At 37.0% G+C, this 23,926-nt stretch overlaps 1 protein-coding gene across 9 annotated transcripts in view; it reads right to left on the reverse strand.

Annotated features, from left to right (window-relative positions):
- AKAP11 (A-kinase anchoring protein 11) overlaps positions 1–2,022 on the reverse strand; it is a 45,256-nt gene extending 43,234 nt beyond the window's left edge. For 6 of the 9 annotated variants that reach the window (XR_014021627.1, XM_081291497.1, XM_081291496.1 and 3 more), the window contains exon 1: positions 1,396–1,530. The gene's annotated coding sequence lies outside the window, so the exon portion shown is untranslated. The other 3 variants (XM_081291493.1, XM_081291494.1, XM_081291492.1) reach the window with 3 other exon arrangements.
- Positions 2,023–23,926: the final 21,904 nt, after the last annotated feature.

Consider the following 23,926-nt stretch of genomic DNA (forward strand, 5'->3'; position numbering starts at 1 on the left):
AGAGCTAGAGAAGGCTAGAAAATTTCTCACTGTTGGTTCTGGATCCTAGGCAACTCCTACATCTTCACCAACAGAGAAATAATAACCGGTCCAGGAGTATACTGCAAAGTACCAGTCTTTGCAATAGCGCAGTTTTGTGGGTACTAATCACTAGCTCAGCTTGGGAACCAATTTCTTGCCTGATTCCCTTACAATCTTTGATCTCTCATAAATTACTCATCACCACAACTAACAGTGAAATTCACTGTCAATTCTTGGGTCAGTTATGCCTCAAGGAACATTAAAAAGTATAAATAACCAGAATAATACTTGAAAGATGTTAATGCATTTTAAAAGATTGGCAAAATAAAATAGTGGAATTTAACCAATCATATGGGCACTGGGCTACCATTTACTCTAACGTCATAAACAAGACGTTAAAACAAAATCACTTTTCATAACTACGTATTCCCATCTTTTCTGAATATTCTGAGTATTTTCACATATAACAAAATCATTTATTAACCAATATAACAAATTCCTAACAAGGTGGGAGGATGCTGAGGAAAATTTAAGCTTTTTAAAAGCAAATGAATAATTACAAAGCCAAAAAGAGGTTTGGAATTATTAACTTCAGTATAGAGGAAGGCCATTAACTACGTGCTTCAGGAGTATTTCTCACCAGTAGAGAAAAAGAACCATTACCAAGTCCTACCACCGTGATGGTTGATTTTGTCATTGACATTTTGCCAAAAGTTTGGGGGTTTTTTAATGCTTTTATTACATCTACACCTTTTTTAAAATACAGCAGCTTAGATGCATGGAATAAAATAAGTCATCCCTATCATTCGGAATATTGAATGGCCATCACTTAAGCCACTAATGGCCTAGGAGAAAACCCGACAGCTAACGCAAATATAAATTCTCAGAGGAGCCGCTTGACGCTTCGGTTTCTGATATCAAATTCGAGTCCAGAGCTCAGGGATTCTGGCAGTGAAGAATGCTATTTGGGGACAATGTGCAACGTCGTACTCTTCCTATACAGGCTCTCAGGCGCACACCACCAACACAAACTAAGTACGCTCACCACGTACCTGGGGCCCGGCTCTGAAGACCACCCCGAGGTTGGAAGCTGAGCCTGACACACGGTGGGGCGGCAGCTCCTGCTTCACAACTCAGGAACCACCTTCCCTCTGGGCCCAGGGCCTTTGGCTTCCTCCCTTCCCCACTATTCCCTCCCGCCTCCCACAGCCAAGCGAAAGCGCTGCCTTCAGGCGGCCCCGAAGCAAAGGGAAGACCACCGGCAGGCGGAGAAGCTAAAGAGGCCAAATCAGGCCTCTCCATCCATCCCGGCCCCCAGTTCCACCGCCACCCCGAGCTCTGCTCACGCCGCTGGCGAGTCGGTGCCTGGCTCACCTTGGAGGCAGCAGCGTCTGCAGCTCACAAGCATGTCACCAGCCGGCAACGACCAGTGGCGCGAGCCGGGCGAGCAGCAGGCGCCCCCACCCGCACCAACCCCCGGCCCTCCCCCCTCCCAGCCCCGCGGCCCGCCCCCACCTGCCCACCCCCTCGGCTTCCGCCGCCGCAGCTCCTGCCGGCACCACAGCCTACTCCCCACGCCTCCCACTCAGTCTCACGAGAGCGAGCACTCTCGCGAGAACCACCCCGTGGCCAAGCCCGCGCAAAAGTGGGTGGGTTTTTAAAAAAGGAAAAAAGGAACGCGAGAAAAACCTTCCCACGTGCTTCTCCGGAGCGGCAAGCAGAACTGGTCCGCCGGTCACCTGACGCCCGAGCGGCCTCGCCATTTGTCAGAACGCGTTCAGCCGTGGGAGCTTTAAACTCGAGTCTGACCTACGAACCTGCGGCGAACGTCTTGCGCGTTTCCTGGTCTGTTGCCTTGGAAATGGTTTAACCCTTTCCTCTGGCAAAATACCCGGGCCTTGGCTAGCTCGGCAAGCTTGGTTTCAGGCCCAGTCTCGTTTCCTTCTACCCCCTTGGCTTATCGCCTGGGGCCAGCAAGACTCCATCGCCACAAGGCTAGCTTTGTTTTCTTCCGCAGCCCCTGACCCTGCCCAGCTGAAGCAGCAGCCCCACTAGATCTGGCAGCCCACGTCAGACCCATCCTTTCGCATGGCCCCGCCCCTTCTCGGAGCTTCTGCGGGAGGACCCTTCACAGAGCACCAGGCGGTCTGTGCTACCGAACCTCAAGAATCAACCCAAGACAATCTCTGGGCCCTAGTGCACACCCTGAAGTCTTTAAGTGGTTTCGAAATCAGAAAATAAAGCACTGGTCACCAAAAATCCAGGCCCAAGGTGAAACGCTAATATGTTACGTCCAGTTAAAATCGGAAGGGTTAGTCCCACAGTCAGGTTACAGTGTTCCTCAAATAGAAAATTTCTGATAGATAAGAACGGTATTTTAAATGTATCCTCATTAGGAATTAAGTTGCACCCTTTTGTTGGAAAAGAGTTGGGGAAGATTATTCACATGTTCACTTCTTAAGTGAATTTTGGTTGAGCTTCTACATGTTTTAGGCACTACTGTGGGCTGTTGAGCAATGATGGAAACAAATGGGAGGGAGTGCATGATTGTGTTATGCTATATACAAATAAATAACAATAAGAAGCTTGGTTTTAAATACTTTTCCTTGCAGAGTATGGATTTTAAGGAGGCCAAAGTAGAAGCAAGAAATTATAGTCACTTGTAGTCCAGGTGAGAGAATTGTGAAATGAATTAATACCAATGACCTTGACATTCTTCTGAAATCCATAAGGTCAGAACCCTAGCGTTGTCTATTGCCTTTCATTAAAAGTAATTGGGTTTCTCCTATTTAATAGGAGAAATTAACGGGGATTTTTTTGGTTTCTTGAGAAAATGAATGGTCCCCAAATGAAAAGCTCACCTTTGATTTTATTCCCATCATCTACACTACAGATAACCACCTCTCCTGTCTAAAAGTCAGTTCCAAGAAAAAGGAAACATAAAATGATGTTCCTTGTAGATAGTTATTTCTTAAGTGTAAAATTTGAAAAAAAATAGAGATTGAAAGCTGGAAAACGGAAAGTTCCATTAAAACAAATCGGGAGACTTAACTACCAACTTGAAACCCTCTTGTTAACTAGCAACCAAATCAAGTTTCCTTATCATCACTTCCTCAAACATAAAAAAAAAAAAAAAAAAAAAAGCAATTTAACTAGCCTACATGCAAAGTGTAAGCCTGAATTACACTTTGGCATGCACACACCAGTAGGATGGAAGCTGGAAAGGGAAATGAACTTTTATGAAAACCTAACAGTCAGTAGCACAAGCCAGATGAAACTGGACACACATACCAGCTGAGGAACTATGAAACTGATTCATACAGATACCAGGAATGCTTTCCCAAGAACCACTGGCTTTCTCAGAGTGTGAAAACGGAAGCATTGCCACCTGCTTAACCTTATATTCCCTTTCTCTGAAGCTATTTTGAACCTATGTAGTATTTAATAAATAATGATTCACATGTTCCTAATCTAAGTTTAAGAACTAGATGGAAAATAAGTTTTTTAGGTTTGAGTTTATATAGTAAGCTAACACCTTAATTTTAATGAAAGCAATATTTCAAGAAATGCTATAGGGTTACTTTTTTAAAGGAAAAAGTGACAAAGTAGGACTATTTGTTAAAATGTTAATTGCATACTTTTTCTAAGGTTTACAGCTCTTAGAATGATTAACTGAAGGCAGCTGCTTAGCACTGCAGATTTAGATGAAAGGAGGTCTCCTCTACCATTCTAATGTATATTAATAGAACCGTCAAAGCCTCTCAACTCACCCTAGTGATAAAGTCATTGTGGTCTCAAGTTAGCTCTAATTATTTGAAGTACATGAATAATATAAAGTGAGAAGAAATTTAATATTAAGATCCAGGTGTGGGGCTGCAGTTGTAGCACAGTGGTAGAGCATTTGCCTAGAACATGTGAAGGCACTGGGTTTGATCCTAAGCACCGCATTAAAAAAATAAATAAAACAAAGGTATAAAAAAAAAAAAAAAAAGATTCGGTTGTACCGTGTCCCTAGTTTTTGAATTCTTAAAAAAAAAAAAAAAAAAACAACTATTCTTTTTTAACAGTTTCATTGAAATGTAAGTCACATCCCCTGCTATTTAATGTTTTTTTTGGTGTACTCACAGAGTTGTACAACCATCACCCAACTAATTTTTACAACAGCTTTGTCCCCTTAAAAAAAAATCCATATACTTTTAGCAGTCAATCATCTACCCCATTTCCAATTCTAAGCAATTACTAGTCTCCTTTGTCCTTGTAAATGTGCCTATTCTGGAAATTTCATGTAAATGGAGTCAAACAATATGTATCTTTTGTGTCTCACTTCATTCACTTAGCATAGTGTTTTCAAAGGTCATCCATGTTGTAACATTTATCAGCATTTCTTTTTATTGCCAAATAATGATCTCATTCTACATATGTAGCATATATTATTGATCAGTTTTTCTGCTGATAGACATTTTGGTTGTTTTCACTTTTAGGTTATTATGAAAAGTGCTGCTTTGAACATTCATGTTCACATTTTGTATGGATGTTGTTTATTCCTATTAATACTTTTAAAAGTATGAGATGCTGGAGTGCAGTGGTGCTTGCCTGTAATTCCAGCAGCTTGAGAGGCTGAGGCAGGAGGATTGCAAGTCCAAAGCCAGTCTCAGCAACCTAGTGAGGCCCTAAGCAACTCAGAAGGACCCTGAGGTCTAGAGATATGGCTCAGTGGTTAAGTGCCTCAGGTTCAACCTTTGGTACCAAAAAAAAAAAAAAAAAAAAAAAGTATGAGACATAAAGTTTATCCAGTTTACAAAGTCTACATTTCTTTTCTGAGCATAGTCACTTTGCTTCTAGGCTTTGTCTTTTTGCCTACTGTTTAAAGAATGTACACTCTGGGCTAGGATTGTAGCTCAGTGGTAGAATACTTGCCTAGCATGTGTGAGGCACTGGGTTTGATCCTCAGCACCACATAAACATAAATAAAGGTCCATCAACTAAAAAAAATATTTTTAAAAAAGCATGTACACTCTATCCACAGAGATAATTCTATGTAGGCAATTTGTATCCAACCATGTCACTTGCTTAAAACCTTTCAGTGGCTTATTATGGTTCTCCCATGGACTGCCTAACTTTCTCTTCTGCTCTCATATCATTCTCCCCACTTTTATTTCTTCAAAATAGGACAAGACTCTGCCTCAGAGCCTTCCATAAACTATTTCCTTAGTTCTGTATATTTTGCTCTACCCAGCCCCCTTAACATCTGAATGTCCACAATCCTCCAGCTTTGAGTTCTTCTGTCATTTCTTCAGTAACCTTGTCCTACCTTCTGAGGATCAGTATGTGCCTCTTTATTTTCTCAACTTATAATGATTTTTATTTGTGCCATCATTTTTAGTACCTGTCTTTATTATCTGTCTCTTCTATTAGACATCCCACGAGCAGGGACCACATCTGTTTTTGGTTACCCCTGCTTGGCACACTATAGGTACTCAATAATTATTCATAGGAAGGAGGGAAAGAGAGAGGGGAGAGAAGAAGCTGGAGGGGAGGTGGTTCTTCCCCAACTACTCTTTGTTCTATTTCCCTTATCGTCCTAGGATTCTTTAGCAAAGTCTTGATAAATGTTACAAACCAAATCTATGCTATGCTAAGGAAAAATAATGGCAAATCCTGTCCTTTGCTTGGGATATTTATTATAGCGGAGGAAGACACAAGTGACTCCTGCTCCCTACTAGAAAGAGGTGGGAAGAGGGGAGACTAATGGTATACAAAGGAACCAAGTCAACAATGGGCTAAGTCAGAGAATACAAGCTGTATCTAAAGACACCTAAAAGAGTACCTGGAAAACACGTATGTCTCCTGGGGACATTTTAGTAGGCTAGCAATCAAATCGGTGGTGTCTTCTCCACTGTAATTTTTGTAATTACAAAATGGAAATATTACCTTCATTTGTAGACATATTCTAATAAAGCCAAGACATTTGGGTTACAGGCACAGGAAAGAATTACAACCCATCAAGGTTGAATAATTTGTTCTAGATCACATCAGCCACTAAATGCGATAGTTCAGACTAAAATTAGCTGGTTCAGTCTGGTCCAACTTTTTAGTGAAATCAAGCATACTACACAAAGCCAGGCTCTTAATCCCTCTGATGACCTTCTGACTACAAAGGCAGGAATCATCTTTCCCCAGGCGCTTTGGAGCTTTACACTAGCAACCTCTGACAGCCAAATCAGATTCCATGTTGCTTCCTGTCTGAAAACTTGAGTCTCACTTTGGCCCACATGGCAAATTCCTCCCTGAGTGATGTTTCCTGCATGAATGATAGCCCCAGCTGGCTATTTACTTTTACAAGACAGACACCATGTTCATCGTGTCCACATTCCTTAGTTTGGGATTTTGGTATTTTATGATTATAAATGAATACACATTCATTATGTAGAACATTGGAAAGTACAGGGAAAGATAAGGCAGCGCACCGGAGTTTTTTGTTGTTGTTGTTGTTGTTTTATGTTTGATGCTTACCTTACATGCATTTTTATATTTAATAATAAACCAAAGTAAAAATTCTAAAAGTAGAAAACTGGAAATTATATCAGCCTTCTAAATATGTAAAAATATTTTTTTTTTAATTTAAGAGCTGAAGTCTGTCCTTCATATATTGTGCTTTGTTTTTTCGTCCTGGTGATCCAACCCAGGACCTTGCACATAGTAGGCAAACATTCTACCACTGAGCTTTATCGTAAGTCTTCATGCCTTTGCTTTAAAAGCATATATATTACCTCATAGTCTATTACATAAAGTTTATAACCTCATGCTTACTTAATTCTTTTGTAGTGAGTCTCTTGAACAATGGAAACACATCTCAGCCAGTGTTATAACAGGATACCTAGTAATGTTTTAATTTATATAAGGTGCTCATTAAATGTTCAATGAATTCTAAGATTATAACTCTACTAATTAGGAAATAATGCAGGTAATATTTCAAAGGTGACATTCTAAACTACAGAATTCTTGAATAACAAAATAAATCTGAGTGCTGTTATCATATGCAAATACAATGATTCTTCCCATATAGATCATCATAGTCATAGCTAATTACTTCCAATATGCAAAATATATATGTACCCTCTTTTAAGAAAATGTCGAGTTGTCCAAAATTCAAAATCATGCCTAAATATAATTATTTAATAAGAGAGTTACTTTAAATATCATCACCACCCTGCTAACTTTAAATAGTTGGCATGTATTGTAGTTAATTATAAAATAGAAGCACAAGGTCTTATAAAAGTTATACAAACATTACTAACTCAATGAATGTTATCAAACATTTTAAAAGCACTTACTATAAGTAAATGTAAAAATAATTTCATTTTCAAAACAAAATCTTATACTCACCTTCTCAAAAATGTCTTTTGCGTAAGTCAGGATAGACATCCTCTTCCTGTGGGCCAATAGCAAGCATGTTCGCTACTTTAGAAAGATATTACATAATTTTTCCTGGATTATGTACTTAAAGGGCAAAGTTAGTCTTTTGAATATTAACATAGCTTTATGACAATATAAAACAGATCCTTTCCTAGGTGTATCATTCCTGGTGGTTGGTTACTTGCTTTTCAAATTTTAACATGCCAATAAGAGCATCTTTATTCATTAGTTAGCTCACACAAAATCTAACAGAAATGTTATGTGATCCTTAGATAACATCATACAGATGAAACATGAGTATTGCATGTCTGCCTCTGGTTCTGGCTCATTAAATACTGTGGTAAAAATCTAGCCTGAAAAGGAGATCTTTTAAAATACCTTGAATACTTCCTGACCTAGACTTTAGAAAAATCTCTCTTCTATTTGCCATTAAATTGTTCTAGAAATGCATAGTCTAGCCCCACACTAGTTTTTGATCCTTCTTTGGGATTCCTTAGGGACATGTTGAACAACCTTGGTCCCTTCCCCACAATGGAATTATGAAATCAGCCAATTTTCTGAAGGACAGAGTAGGATTCTTCATAGCCAATCTTCATGAACACCAAAGTAACCCGACATCTCTGATTTGTTGGTTCACTGTCTTGTATCACTTCATGGTTAGTCTAATCTCTTCAATCTGAAGGTTTTGGCCAAAAACCAAAAAAAAAGCGAATGCAACTTTAGGCAATATGAATGTTAGTGTGATACTCACAATAAAAGAGGTAATGGACCTACTCCTCTGAGCTAGTCAATCCATACCTGCATTAACCAAGTGAGCTTTGACCAGAGATGAGGTGACTTGGGAATATATTATATGTGAAATTAAACCCATTGTTATTTTTTAAAAATTGTTTAGATGTTGATTGGCCTTTATTTTATTCATTTACTTATATGCATTGCTAAGAATCAGACGCAGTGCCTCATACATGCTAGACAAGTGCTGCGCCACTGAGCCACAACCCCAGCCCCAAACCATTGGTATTTAATCTAAAGAATGGAAGACTCAGAGTAACACCAAACTGAAATTCAAAGGCTTTCATATTTGAAATATTTTAGGACTCTCTCTTTATATTTCAGAGGAAAGAGATACATTTTGGTTTAAATATAAGGGGGGGAATTAATAATTAGGATTCTTAAAATGTAATAGTTTTGTTGCAATACTGGAGACTAAACCCATGGGTACTCTACCACTGAGGTACCTCCCCAGCCTTTTAAATTAATTTACTTAGTTTTGAGATAGAGTGTTGCTAAATTGCTCCGGCTATCCTTGAATTTGGGATCCTCCTGCCACAGCTCCATCATCCAGTTGCTGAGATTGCAGACAAATACCATATACAGTTTATTTTAAAAATACACTTTATTGATTGGCCTTATGGAGTCCAAATTTATAAGATCCTAATTTCTTATTCTGCTCATATCTCTAAATTGATTTTTTTTTCTTTTTAAGCCTGCTCTTATCTTACTTTTGTACAGGTTGCTATCCTTATCAGTTAGTATAAGATTCTTACAAAGTTCCTCTTATCTCCAAACATTAAGCCTGTAGCAGCGTATAACTGGTATAACATGATTCCTGCAGAGCTCTTTTTTAATGGTAAAATAGCCTGTAATTTTCTTTCTCCTTTTTAGATGGGTCAATATATATTCTGAAATTGCCATATAAACACCTGATGAAAGTGAGATCTGCAGAAAAATAAGGCCTGATAAAGTATCACACTAATTTTTATGTATGGTTGGAGAAAATGGCATTCTTTTATAGGAAAGAGAAATCCCAAGATTTCTCATTTACAAGATTCCATGCCCTTCAAACTTTAATGCTAGTCTATATTTTTTATAATTAAAAAAATTCTCACAAACATTTCTTGCTTACTTTACTCTTGATGTGATTCTAAGAATTGTCAACTATATTCCAGTGGGAAAACAAACTCCTCAATCACATTAGTCATACCGTTGTTACCTTTCCATATGTCATACACTGAAATGCCTACATTTCTGCCTGTCTATAGCTAGACGGTTAGTGCTCCTTTCTGCTACAGCATCCACTCATTAAGACATGACTAAATGATTCCATCTTACAGACAGGGAGTCCTTCCTGCAGAAATGATACTTGATTCTGAGATCCCATACTTAATCTATATGCCAGGTCCTTCTGCCAGGACATGCAAATGCTTTCTCTCCTGATTTCAGTGATGTGATTCACCACCTCCATTGGGCACAAGGTTTTGTGACACCATAACGTTTATACTATGATTCAGCCTATATTGGACCTCTTGTCCCTCACTCAGGTATGGCAATAATATATTAAGAGACAAAGCTAAGCCTCTGCTTGTCCTTGGAGAGAAGTCTTTTTCAAATAATCTACATATCATAAAAGATTGTCATGAATCCTATTCTCTGTTCATTTGCTCACTTTGACCAATCTAAAGTCTACTTTCCTACTTTCCTTTGATAACTCCAGGTAGAAAAGTGAAAGTAATGGAGTGTGATGATGTACAAGATATACACAAGAACAAACACCTGCTGGGAAAAGCCCCAGCTTTCTGTGCTCCCTGCCAAGCATCAAGTTTCACTAGGCTACCTTCATAAGAGTCCTCACTAAGCTCCCTTTCCAGTGACACAACATCATCTTCACAGCTGTTCCGATAGCAAGTGGCTCACTCTCACTTATGCCAGAGAACCCCCACAGGAATCATTTGTATAATCACTTGGTCCTCTTTTTAACTCCACAGAGATCAACATGATTACTCTGGTTTGAGGACCCCTCTATATTTATATTTTTGGTGACTTTACATCTTGTTTTGTCTGATATGATCAGAATATTTTCCTATTGTGAGCATCCCTTTCTTTCTCAAAAGTATCTCAGTATGGAAAAAGATGTTTGCAGATACCCTATTTATACTCTGCCTTAGGCAGAACCTCTTTGCCTGTCTGTCAAAATGTCCTTGGATACCACCCCCAGTCTGCTAATCAGACAGAGTAACCAGCCAAACCCTAAAGCTGTATCTTCAGGGGCACCCTTCCTACCACCAAGATAACTAATTGATTATTTCTCCTTCCTACCATCTAACTCACTTATTTAAAAATCACCCAACCTTATCTCCAATCACCAAATACCTATGAAATATATTTTCTAACCAAGAAATTTCATGGGCTAATTCTTCTGCTTTTAGCTATAGAATACTGTGAGGGATTCTAAGCCACAAAGGATAACTGAAAGGCATTTAAGACCTTCAAATGTCATGGTACCCAAAGCTAACCCTAAAGGCATGTTACTATTCTCCATAACATCCTGATTCTTCTCTCCCTTCAGCCCTTCACAAGGCTACCTGGTAGGGTTCTCATCTTCTCATTATGACCTTCATATTGGTGATATATTTCTATAGCTCCTAATACTTTCAAATTCTACAGTGTACTTCATCAGTGGCTCCTTTATTCCAGACAATTCAACTCCAACTTTTCATACTAACAAAGGATATTTAGAAGTATGCAGTTACTGTCATTCCAGATTATTGGCTCCACTGGAAACAAATTCAGTACTTCAACAAATGGTATAAAATACAAAGAATAATGCTGGGGACCTGCCTCCTCACCTCTGCTTGCTATTTAGGTCCTTGGCCACTGCCCTCCAGGGAAGATGCAGAGACCCATAGTGTTGGGATTTCTACTGCATCTGGTCCCTAGAGAGCTCTTTAGTCTACTTGAAGAATAGCATCACCTCCTATCCTCAAGGATCTAATTCTCCTTGAGAATGCCTGAAAAGATATTTGCCAGGAAGCCTACATGAGATAAATTTTCTGAGCCTGTGACTCTGGTCTGCCTCCTGCTTTACCCATTAGCTTTGCTTCTATGCTACCAATTCAATTTCTATGCCAGTTAAAGGCAGGCAGGGATTGTGCCTTAATTAGCAGATTCCCAATGGTCCATCACAAAATTGGGAATTGGGCAACAAGCATATCTCTTTACAATATCTTGTAACTCTCTCTTTTCATGTTTGCTTGAGACTTGGCCTGAAAAATGTTGACAAATTGGGGTGGCCATATGAGATTCAGAGTGAGGAGCCTTGAAGATAAGGAGGACTACAGGTTGGATGCGGTCTAGTTGCTAAAAAGGTTAAGTCATGTGGGTGTGAACTATCTCTTATAAGGCAATAAACAGAGGCATTTTGGAGAGAAGCAGGAAACTAGCCTAGTATAGAACCAGAGAGATATCTTCAGATAACAAAACAGCCAAGTTGTTCAAATAAGAGCTCTTTAGGTGAAGGCAAAAGTGATGCTAAAAGATGCTGCATTTCATGAGGCAAAATTGGGGGCGTGCCTTGCTGGGGGAACCCTTAAAGGACATACATGCCCCTTTCATTTCAAGACAAAGGGTTATAGTTCCAAGAAGTATTTTAAGTCTGAAGAGTAAGGGAAGGTAGTGAAAGACAGCTGTGTCCTAATAAATTTTCTATTTTAAGGAACTGGCTCTCAAGAGTGATTCATTTGATCAGTCTGACACAGGTTAGGAAGGAAGTCAGAAAACTAAGCCAAGTGCTGAGAGCTATAAATTTTAATCACTCTTAACTGAAGCTCTCAATTTCACTCACATACTGGATTAGAACAAATCTTAGTCAACACAGCTAGGTAGAAACCCAGTCTGGAGCTCAAAGTTCCATATCCCAAAGATAGTTCATAAATGTAGCAAGTGTCAAAGGATTCAACATCTAGTATGGGAAGTGGTTAAAAAGTAGTTTATTAAATTATTCATGCAAGCATGAATATATCACAATTCATCCTAATTGTATGTATAACTATAATGCACCAATTTACAAAATAAATAAATAAATGGAAGAACAAAAGAGTAGAAGAAGAGGGTCAGGGGGAGGAAGGATGGGAGGGAAAGAGGAAGTACTGAAGATTGAACTGGAGCAAACTATGTTATATGCATCTGTGAATGTCAGAATGAATCCCACTATTATGTATAACTATAATGCACTAATAAATATTTTTAAATAATTTTTTTAAAAAAACAGGGCTGGGGGTGTGGCTCAGTAGTAGAGCGCTTGCCTGATGCATGCGAGGCCCTGGGTTCGATCCTCAGCACCACATAAAAATAAATAAATAAAAATAAAGGCATTCTGTACAACTAAAAGAAATATATACACACACACACACACACACACACACACACACACACACACACACATATATATATCAACTATAGCACCAGAGAATCTAGACTAAAGAGATACTCAGAAATTCAGGCTGACAATCAGCAGGCACTTACAAAATATATCAACAAACAAAATGGCCTTGATTCTGGTGTGATGGCACAAATCTGTAATCCCTACAACTCAGGAGTATGAGGTAGGAGGGTCACAATTTCAAAGCCATCCTTAGCAATTTATCAAGGCCCTAAGCAACCTATCGAGATTCTATCTCAAAAAAATAAAAAATGGCTGGGATGTAGCTCAATGGTTAAGCACACCTGGGTTCAATCCCCCAAAATAAAATAAAATAGTCTCTATCCACATGAATACAGGAAGGCACAACTGGGAAAAGTTATGACCAAAGCAAGGGAGGCCTGCAGTACTTTATCAACTCCTTAGTTCCAAGAAACTCAAGTTCAATGAAAAGAGCTATATGAAGTCTTAGAATCAGGGAAATGTATTATCAAATTAGAGGAATAAAATTAGAGACACTAGAATATTTTGTGTACCCTAATGAGTAAAGGTAGGTCCTAGAGCCTGTCTCAGAGTTGTTTTGCAGGGAGAGATGGAGGCAGAAAGTGAAAACTAGGTAGGGTATCATTTTAAGTTATAAAATATATAAAATAAACTAAAAAATGTTTTTTTTAAAAAAGAAGCAAGATGTTCCAGGTACTGTTAAAGCCCCATTCTCCAATCCCTTTGCCCTTCCTTTCTTTCTATGAGAAAGCACTATCTTGAAATTCATTTTACTCTATGTGTATGAATCCATGAACAATATATGCTATTGAGTGTTCAAATGTTTTACATAAACAGTATCATGTGGTACTTATTTGTAGAACCAGCTTATATTTTATTTAATATTGTTCTTGAGATTTAGCTATACTGATTTGTTATATTGATTTAATTCATCCAATGGAATTAATAAATAAGTTTATATATTCTCCTTCTATTAAATATTTCAATTTCATTAACACAATCTTAAGTATCCTTGCATATTATCTTTTTGCACCCACATACATGTATACCACATACAAGTGGAATTATTGGGTCATTGACTAGATGTGTCTTAAACTTATGAGGTATTACAAAATATGTCTCCAGATAGTTGTACTGATTTACAATCTCACCTCAGCATATATGAATTCCCATTTCCTCTCATCCCTGACAAAATCTTTGTAGTTTTGACAGTGTGAGGAACAAAAACATCATTTTCCTTTATTTCCCTTGCTATGAGTACTATTAAGCATATTTTAGACATTTATTGACTATTCAGAATGCCACTATGGTTTATGTTTGTGCCTTCCAAAACTCATGTTGAAATTTAATTGCCATTTTAACAATGTTAAGAGGCAGGATCTTTGAGAGGTGATTAGGCCATGTGGAGTTTGTTCTCATTGGTGGGACTAATGATATTAAATAAGGATAAGTTTTTCCCTTTTTCCTTTGTACCCTTCTGCTTTCCACCATGTGATGACGCAGCAGGAAGACCCTCTCTGGATGACACCTTGACCTTCAATTTCCCATCCTCTAGAACGGCATGAAAATAGATTTCTATTCACTATAAATGACCCAGTCTCATATATCCTGTTATAGCAGCACAAAATGGACTAAGACCATTCATTTTACAGGAATTGTTTATTCATATAATTTGTCCAGCTTTCTAATGGGTTGTTTGTTTTTAAATATTTATTTGTAATAATATATAAAGATGGTAAAGAAGCACAAAAAATTATATTCAATATCATTAGTCATTAAGGAAGAACAAAGTAAAACCTGAGGAAGATATCATTAATCTCGTATTAGAACAGCCTTAAAAAAAGAAAAAAACAGACAGTACCAAGTGTTGTTGGCAAGGATGGGAGGAATGGAAACAAATACTCATACATCACTAGTGGTAATGCAAATTGCACAGTCACTTTGGAAAATAGTTTGACAGTTTATAAGAAACTGTACAGTACATACCTACCATATAATCTAGCAATCCCATGGTGTTTACTTTTGAGAAAGGAAAATAAATGGTCATACAAAACCTACACACAGCTGGCTACAGTGCTGCTACTCAGGAGGCTGAGCCAGGAGGTCCTAAGTTCAAGGTCAGCCTGGTCAATTTAGTGAGACCCTGTCCCAATAAAAACTAAAAGGGCTGGAGATATAGCTCATGGTAGAATGCTTGCCTAGCATGTGCAAGACTTTAGGCTCAGTTCTCAGGACTGCTAAAACAAACATAGAACAAACAAACAAAAAAACCTGCACACAAATTTTTATTGTGAAGTTTTTCACAATCACCCCAAATTGGGAACATCTCAATGTCCTTCAACTGATGAGTGAATAAGAAAACTAGTAGATCTATATAATTGAATACTATGCAACAAAAAAGAGGGAAAACTACAGATATAAGCAATGATATGGATTATATCAATTTTTTTATGCTAAGCTAAAGAAGCCAGACTCAAAAAGCTACATACACATAATTCCATGACATTTTAGAAAAGACAAAAATATGCCGATAGTCAATAGATTGGTGATTGCCAGGGCCTGAGGCAAGGAGAGGAATTGATTATAATGAGGCCCCACAAAATTATTTTTAAATGAAATAAATATTTTATATATTAATTGTAGTGGTGTTTGTACAACTGAATGCATCCATCAGGATTAATTTATGTACTAAAAAGAATTAGTTTTTGGTTTATAAATTGTACCTCAATAAACCTGACTTTAAAAATAAAGAAAAAAATAAAAAGGCATTGTGTTGTATCCATCTACAAAAAAGATTCTCTCTCTTTCTCTCTCTCTATCCTTTAAAAAAAAATAAAGTGAGTGGTTTGTATGAGATATGTGTATTTATTGAATACAAATCATGGTAGCTTGTACATTTGACATTTTTTTCTAGTTTGTGGCCTGTAAACTTTCATATGTTGTTTATTATTAAAGAGAAAATTTACATTTTTATTTAATCAAATTTACCAGTTTTCTCTTAAAATTGAGTGTGCTTTCCTGTGTCTTACTTAAAATAATCCTTTCCTAGTCCAATGACATGAAAATATTCTATTGGTTTGGGAGGTATAGCTTAGTAATAGAGTATATGCTAAATAAGGTCAAGGCTGAGCTTAATCCCTAGCAGCCCCAAACATATTCTTTTGTGTTGTCTTCTGAAAGGTTTGAAGTTTTGCTTTTTACATGTTTTTTTTTATTTATCAGGAATTCATTTGGTGTATTTTATGAGGAGGGACTTACTTTTTTTCTTTCTCTGACTATCTAATTATTCCAGCTTTTTTCTTTTTTAAAATTTATATATGACAGCAGAATGCATTACAATTCTTATTAAACATATAGAGCACAATTTTTCATATCTCTGGTTGTTTACAACTTTTTTCCTTCCTTAATTTTTAAGCATCAGTTTTCTTAAAGTATAAGGAACATTCCTGACATGACACTACCCAAATTTTTTTACCTTCATATTTGGTTCTCTAAACTAACATAATGACATTTTACAAGTCAAAAATCTTGTTACTTTACATCACAGAACACTTGATCGGATTAAGTGCAATGTTCTAATTCATTGTTTCTGCTACCTTCTGGGGAATAACATTTATAGCAAATCAGTTGTTTATTATATGCTCTCTTTTAAAATAAAAATTCTAAACAGCAACTAGAATTTAAATCCCCCTGCAAGTTAGTTTTTAAAAGTTCTTATTCACTTGAAAAATAAAACCTCCATTCATACTCATAAAATATAAACAATTTAGTAAGTATTCTGTGATATATGTTGAGTATCCATAATGTACGAAAGACTAATATCATGATTTTCAAAAAATTTGTAGTTGTGTATGGACAGAATGCCTTTATTTTTTGTTTATTTTGTGTGGTGCTAATGATGGAGAATCTAGTACCTCACAATGCTAAGCAAGTGCTCTGCCATTGAGCTACAGCCCCCATGTGTATGCTTTTAAATTTTCTAATGATTATATTAAAAAAGAGAAACATGTAAAAATAATGTTTTTTGCTACTAGGGATTGAACCCAGGGGCACTTAACCACTGAGCCACATCCCCAGCCCTTTTTGTATTTTATTTAGAGACAGGACCTGAGTTGCTTAAGTCCTCACCAAGTTGCTGAGGCTGGCTTTGAACTCATGATCCTCTTTGCCTCACCCTCCCAAGCTGATGGGATTACAGGCATGTACCACTACACCAGGCTCCAAATATAATATATTTTATTTCACCCAATACATATAAACTGTTTTAATTTTAGCAATATGTCAGTTTAAAAACTGAGACTTTTTACATTCTTTTTTCATACTGAGTTGCAAAATTGAATGTGTATATTTAGAAAACTCAAACTAGTTACTTTTCAAATGTTCAGTAGCCATATGTAGTTAATGGCTACCACATTAAATAGTATAGATTTGGACCAACCTTCCTTTGTAAATAACTAAAAATGTCAGATAAATCTACATGAAGGCAAGAACCTAAGGAGTTAAGTTTATCACTAAATCAGATTTTATCTAAAGGACACTTCCCCCCCAAAAAAGGCTCAGTTGAGTTGTGTTTTAATGACTCCTACCTAGGCTCTTAGGAGGAAGAGAGTCAAGCCAAGATCCACTCTAGGTGGGGAACATTACAGGAATCTACCACCACTCCTCTCTCCCAATAAAACACACAAAAGGGCAGCTCCCTAAGTGTCTTACTCCATAGGCTATTGTAGCAAAATATTGGATGCCATAGACTGCATAGCTAATAAACAGAAACATTTCCCACAATTCTAGAGGTTGCAAAGTCCAAGATCAAGATCCTGGAAGATTTGTTGTCCAGTGAGGGTCTGCTTCCTGATTCATAAAAGGTCTCTTCTTGCTGTGTCTAATATGGTGGCAGGGTAAAGGAAGCTCTCTGAAACCTCTTTTTAAAAGTACTAATCCTATTCATGAGGACTTCACTCTCATGCACTAATCATATTCCAAAGTCCCCACTGCCAAATAACATCATTTTGGGTATTATGTTTCAATAAATGAATTTGGTGTTACAAAATCATTTAGAGTATAACACACAGTGTAAAGATGAACCAGAAATTAGCCCATCACACACCTTCACCTCCAGGGAAGGAAGCTGCCTTTAATATATTTTTTAAAATTTTGTAAATCAAAAATACACATCTTTTTTTTTTTTTTTTTTTTTTTTTTTTTTTTGCTAAGGATTGCTTTAGCTATTCTGAGTCTCTTATTTTTCCAAATAAATTTCATGATTGCTTTTTCTATTTCTACGGATAACGTCATTGGGATTTTAATAGGAATTGCATTAAATCTGCATAATGCTTTTGGTAGTATGGCCATTTTGACAATATTCTGTCCAGGAGCATGGGAGATCTTTCCATCTTCTGAGGTTTTCTTCAGTTTCTTTCTTTAGTGTTCTGTAGTTTTCATTGTAGAGGTCTTTCACCTCTTTTGCTATATTGATTCCCAAGTATTTTTTTTTTTTTGAGACTATTGTGAATGGAGTAGTTTTCCTAATTTCTCTTTCAGTGGATTCATTGCTGATGTATAGGAATGTGTTTGATTTATGGGTGTTGATTTTATATCCTGCTACTTTGCTGAGTTCATTTATTAGTTCTAGAAGTTTTCTGGTGAAATTCTTTGGGTCTTCTAGATATAGAATTATGTCATCAGCAAATAGTGTTAGTTTGAGTTCTTCTTTACCTATTTGTATCCCTTTAATTTTTTTCTTTTGTCTAATTGCTCTGGCTAGAGTTTCAAGGATGATGTTGAATAGAAGTGATGAAAGAAGACATCCTTGTCTTGTTCCAGTTTTTAGCACAAATGCTTTCAACTTTTCTCCATTTAGAATGATGTTAGCCTTGAGTTTAGCACATAAAGCTTTTATAATGTTGAGGTATATTCCTACTATCCCTAGTTTTTCTAACGTTTTGAACATGAAGTTGTGCTATATTTTGTCAAATGCTTTTTCTAAATCTATTGAGATGATCATATGATACTTGTTTTTAAGTCTATTAATATGAGTTATATTTATTGATTTCCATATGTTGAACCAACCCTGCATTCCTGGGATGAATCCTACCATTTGACTCAGCTATCCCACTCCTTGGTTTATACCCAAAGGACTTAAAATCAGCATACTATAGTGATGCAGCCACATCAATGTTTATAGCAGCTCAATTCACAACAGCTAGACTATGGAATCAACCTATGTATCCCTCTATAGAGGAATGGATAAGGAAAATGTGGTATATATACTCAATGGAATATTGCTCAGCTTTAAAGAAGAGAGAAATTATGGTATTTGCCAGTAAATGGTTGGTGTTGGGAATATCATGCTAAGAGAATATATGCCAATCCCACAAAACCAAAGGCCAAATGTTTTCTCTAATATGCGGGTGGTAATTCACAATAAGGTGGGGGGCACTAGGGAAGAAGAATATTACCTTAGATTAGGTAGAGGGAAGTGATGGGAGGGAAAAGGAGGGGGATATGGGGATAGAAAAGATAGTAGAATGAAACAGACGTTATTACTGTATGTATATATGTGACTACATGACCAATATGATTCTGCAACATGTACACTCAGAAAAATGAGAAATTATATCCCATCTATGTATGAGATATCAAAGTGCATAAATGCATTCTACTGTCATGTATAACTAATTAGGACAAATAAAAAATTTTTAAATACACATAATAAAGGAAATTACTAAATGTTTAAAATGATATAATAATGAGACTACATATTAAAAGTTGTGGGATACACGAGAACTTTTCTGAGAGGCTCACCCTCCACAAGGCTCTCTATCTAGGAGGTTAGCACATGTAATCGGTGTGTACTTGCAGATCTAGAAGGGCAGGGGGTGCTTTCAAGCCTGAACACCCAAGAAATCCCTGAACACTAGCTTTGTCCTGATTCTACCATGCTAGTCTAGGATACCTGACCAGTTCTCTTGCTGGGATTAGAGGTGTGCAGAGTCTCAGTACATGACCTTCACTTTAGTTACTGAACTTGGCTTTTGGATTCCTACACAAGAAGATGACTGTCTTGAAGTCATACATAGTTCCTAAAAAACAAAAACAAAACCAAAAAAAAAAAAAAACAAAGAGAAAAAGCCTTGTGGGATAACGCAAAAGCAGTTCTTGGAGGAAAACTGATCATTTTCCCTATTTTACATCAGTAAAGATAAAATTTATATTAAGCATCCAACCCAAGAAGGTAGAAAGAAAAAAAAAAACAGATAATTCTATTCTTACACAACTTTTTTTCACAGATTAGAAAATGAGTAACTATTCTCTCAACTTAATTTATGAACTAATGTACCTAACTTCCAAACTAGGCAAAGGCAGTGTAATGTCACTCACAAACATAGAGCTTCAAACAAAATATTCCAAGTAAAATATTCTCTTTACCCGTCCAAAAGGCATTTATTGAAGATCAGCTGGGAGCCAAGTTCTACAATATAATGGGGACAGGATGAATAATATATGCTCTCTACTCTCAAGTAAATGAAATTCAGTGGGAAGATAGCTATGCTAATAATTATGATGCAATATAATTGCTCTAGTGGAGGTGTATAATGGGAACAAAGTGTAATGGTAATAGAGATGAGAATATCTAACTTTTCAATGCTCTTGGTGAGTTTTAAAAGGTTCTGCTGGAGGACCCCTTAAAGGGAGACTCTATGGATGAGTAGGTGGTAGTGGATGGAGGGGGAGAGTAGACTAGGGATGTTCAAATGTGCACATCTATGTGTAGTGAACACAGTGAAGAAGGAGAAGCCGACAAGGACGAGGAAAACCCCAGCTATTCAGAGGAGGATTTGGAAGGTTTGCTTTTCTTTTGACTCAATGCACAGAAGGAAGAACTGACTGCAGTTAATACTTAAAATACGAAGTATTATCAGAGACTGCAGAATAAATGCATAGGTATAAAAGGAATGCAAAGTGTGGATTTTTTTCTCCATCAAAACAAAAAAGAAATAAGTGGAGCTGAGGAAGGAAATTGAGGGAGAGAGGAGGGATGTGAAAAGGGAGGAACAGTGGAATGAAACCGATCAAATTATCTTAGGTACATATATGAAAATACCACAATAAATTTCACCTTCAAAGAAAAAGGAATGCAGGTATAAAGTGTATATAAATATACAAATTCATAGACATTTACAAAGAATGTTCACTAACCTCAGTTTTTAACTTTTAATTTTTGTGTCAATTTGTATGCATTTTGTGTTCACATTTTGAAATCTATATATAAAGTTTGTATAAAGATAAGTTCTATTCTGATGAAAACAGAGATGGGATTATACTTTTAAGAGTGCTTTATGCCAAAAAACATGAAACAATTTGTTAGGATTAATCACTTTCCAATCAGCTGGTATGCTTTAATAATTTGATTTCTAGTTGCAATTACATAGTTCATTGAATCATAATTAAGCTAATAGGAATGTTACATATTAGTGTTTTTTTGTTAGTTGGAAATTGTCATCTTGGAGTAATGAACTTTCAAACATTCTAACTTTTTGGCTGAATAACCTTTTACAGTAGCTGCAGGATGCTAAATATTCTTATTATCAGTGTAGAGGGGATTGGCATCTGTTCTTTAATTGGTTAATCACTTTCTGCTGAACTGCTACAGGGATTCACATTGAATGAATGGTAGGAGGTGAGTTTTATGTTGTTTCTTGTTATTAATTTCTAGTATAACTGCACTGTGTCAAAGTCTCCAGTTTGTATGACCTAGGCTCTTAAACTTTTGGGACAATTGTTTATAACCTAGAATGCAGCCTTTCAGGGTCTCTGTTTATCTATAAAATGCGGGTCAGGGTTAGTGAGGAGATTAGATAAGTTATTTCCAAATGTAGTCACATGTGAGAATCACCAGGGTGTGTGTGTGGAGTGTGGGGAGAGGGTGATACACATATTGGCATCCCAGACCCCCTCCCCAGAGATTCTAATTCCATAGGTTTATAGTAAGTCTTGAAAAAATTTTAATGTCCTTTCAAAATGATTCTCAAATGGTCAGCTGAGTATTGGAAAACTATTGAACTGTGATTTTAAATAGTACTGTGGGACTTACCCTTGTGATAATGTATGCTTATCATGTTTGAGGCCCTAGGTATGAAACCCAGCACCCCTACTATCCCAACCCCACACTCACACACTAAGTTATTACTATGGGCTCTAATCTATTAGTGCAGAGGTTGTGTCAACATCTTGCTTTAAAAATAGTGCCCTTTGGTTTACACATTGTCTATGGCTGCTTTCCTGCCATAGGACAGACACTGAGTGATCCTAACAGAAAGCACATGGCCCACAGAGCCAAAAGTATTTACAATCTGGCCCTTTACAGGAAACATTTGCTGATCCTTTCATTAGTGGGTTATAAAATCATTTTAAAAGATTGCAATTGATATTTTTAAAAAACAGAAAATACTAAGGCATATTGCATGTAAATAAGTGCTGTTATTATACATGAATATGTAATCATGAATAAATATATGCTGTATATATGTATATACATGTGTCTGTATAGACACATAGACACACACAACCATTTTTATGTACACTAGGGAAAAATGTATTTTTCACTATAGGTAGCAGTCAAAAAAGCCTGAAAAATTTGATGTAAGACCTCTTTCACTTGTGACTTCTCAGTTGCTGGGAACTACCTGGCTGCAATTTGGGTGAGAGGGAGGCCTGTATGGAAGAAGAGATACACAGAGAACATTTTCTACCTGCTGTGGTTCTTAGGGCTGCTTGCTACTTGGTGAGTCAGTATGGCTCTTCAAAGGAAGAGTAGTGCTCCAATGCCCACATTTATCAAAAATGTCATTGCTTGAAATGGAACCAATGCAAAGGGTATGAGGATGTTCCAAATGGGTCTAATACTGAACTCATAGCGTCATGAAGGCTCACTGCAGAATATGGTGCCTTAAACTAAGAAATACTGTATACTGTTTGGATGCTATTTTTACTGTAGTGCCTCATTCTTGTGGCTAGTACAACCATCTCAGTTTTGCTTTGAGATGAATGTTACTCACTACAGCACCAAGTGTCATATTTTGTGAATGCACCAGTGGTGGGACAAGGAGTAATAAACAGCAGGAGCAGAGATAGGAAAGGAAAGTTCCTCATACTATTTGAAGGAGTCTCATTTTCCCACCTGAAAGCTCTCATGTATTTAGGTTTCCTGGTGAAAATTCCAATTTGCTTGTGTGATAAACCATTTGCTGTCAAGATTAAGGGACTGGGCTTTATCAAGACTATGGCTAGGTAAACAGATTGCTACTTTAAGAAGAATTAGTATACAATAAAATATAATTTGCATTTAAAATTAAAAGTAATTTAATATGATTCAGAAAGTCTGTCAGAATCAAGCAGTACTGAGTCATGATGTAAGTATATAAAAACATTGGTTAATAGCACTTTTAAAGGGAACTAGAGCTTAAATTTTGGTTCACTTATTTTCTAATGCAGTTAGGACTGCATAGTTGGCCTTTATGTATGATCAGTTGCTGGACTGAGAGCCACTTATGGTTATCTGGTTTTCTGATCTGATGCTTGATTACTTCTGGTTTATTCAACAAATATACATACCATATATATATGTTCAGCATATACATACATACCATATACATCCAATAGCCAAGCGCTATTCCATGCATTGGGATACAATGGTGAAAACATTCTCTTTCCTCATGGAATTAATATTCTTGTGGGAACCAGGTGATTGCCAGCTTCTGTTCAAACTTCTCTCTCAAGGGAACTCATGAGCCATCACATCTTTAGACATTGCAGTCTCTCCTGTCGATTTCACTTTCATATCTCATTTAGAACTAATACAAACCCCCTTTGTCACAACAGCCCCTTAAATATTTGAAGACAGTCCTTACATATATCTAATCTCATTTCCTCTGGTCTACCTTCACTCCCCAACCCTGAGTGTTCTTTTCCAAGCTAAGACGCTGCCATTCCCTCAACTAAAACTTCTGGGACAGCTTCTCGCCCTCTGAATGTGATACAGGTTGTGTCTGATATAACTAATAAACTAATGAAGACTTGCTATTCTATGACACTTAGTGGCCACTTATTAAACTTTTCTCTTATTTCCAAATAACCTTTCTATACTCTGCTTTGTAATGCCGGGGGTTGGGACTCTGTAAGTGGCACTGGCTTTGGCAGCTGGTTTCCTGCCCAACAGAGATGTTAGAGGGAGACTGGATGGCAGTGAGAGGAAGGCCCGGCTCTTCATGTTTTGCTGTAGTTACCAGTGTC

The sequence above is a fragment of the Spermophilus citellus genome (assembly GCF_964194105.1).
Source record: "Spermophilus citellus genome assembly, chromosome: 1".
NCBI classification, from domain to species: Eukaryota; Metazoa; Chordata; class Mammalia; order Rodentia; family Sciuridae; genus Spermophilus; species Spermophilus citellus.